Consider the following 1,191-nt stretch of genomic DNA (forward strand, 5'->3'; position numbering starts at 1 on the left):
GAATGTTCCATACGTGGAGAAACTACTGAAGGAATCATTAGATGGGAATGTTCCATACGTGGAGAAACTACTGAAGGATTCATTAGATGGGAATGTTCCATCTGGTGTCAGAGAAATGCTTGGGAGCACATGGAAAATGTACTGAAAGGATCACCGGGGAAAAGTTTCATTTGGTGTTAGTGAAGTATTTATGCACTTATGGACAAAATACTGAAAGGGGTCATGGGGAAATGTTTCTTTAGGTGTTAGTAAAAGTGCTTGTACATGCATGGACATACTACTGAAATTATTGTTGGGGGAAATGTTTTATTTGGTGCCAGTGAATGACTTCAGCAATAATGGACCAAATACAGAAGGTTCATTTGAGGAAATATTTCATTCTGTCATCACTGAAGTCTTTGTTCAGACATTTTGGGGGGGGGGGTTGTTTCATTTGGTTTCAATGTTATGCTTGTGCAGACACAGACAACTTACTGAAGGGATTGTTTTGGGGAAATCTTCCATTTGGTGTTAGTGAAGTTCTTATGCAGGCGTAATTAAATTACTGAGGGGTCATTGGGGGAAATGTTTCATTTGGTGACAGTGAAGTGCTTGGGCCTATATGGACAAACTACTCAATGTGTATTTGGGAGAAGTGGTTCATTTGATCTTAGTAAAAGTACTCATTCCAGGATTGTTGGGGGAAGTGTCCCATTTGATGACCGTTGACTGCTTATGGAGACATGGAAAAACTTCTCAAGAGATCATTGGGGGAAATGTTTTATCTGGTGTCAGTGAAGTGCAGGTGGGGACAAACTGCTAAATGGATCACTGGAGGAAATGTTTCATTTGGCATCAGTGAAGTGCTAAAGCCTGCTTTAGATCAATTGTTGCGTATGCTATACTTACATCCCCAGTTCAGTTCTAAACAGTGGCACTTTATCTGAATCGTACAATCTGCCTGTGAACTATGGTCTTCCATTTACCTCCCACATCTAATGACATAATAATTTACTGTGGAGCTTTTCTCCCCGGGCCTTCGCTGAAAAGGGATAGTAGCTCAGTCAGACTATCCCATTAACAAATGTCAAATAAATAATGTGCAGTGAAATTACACTTCTTCACTTGCTCTTACTGTATTGAGTGCATGTGCCTGGCAGTTCATTGGTGAAACCCTGTTCAGGATAAGCTCCCAATCTACTATGCCTCTGC

This window comes from Protopterus annectens, chromosome 2.part1, assembly GCF_019279795.1.
Source record: "Protopterus annectens isolate FY-2018-M chromosome 2.part1, PAN1.0, whole genome shotgun sequence".
NCBI classification, from domain to species: Eukaryota; Metazoa; Chordata; order Ceratodontiformes; family Protopteridae; genus Protopterus; species Protopterus annectens.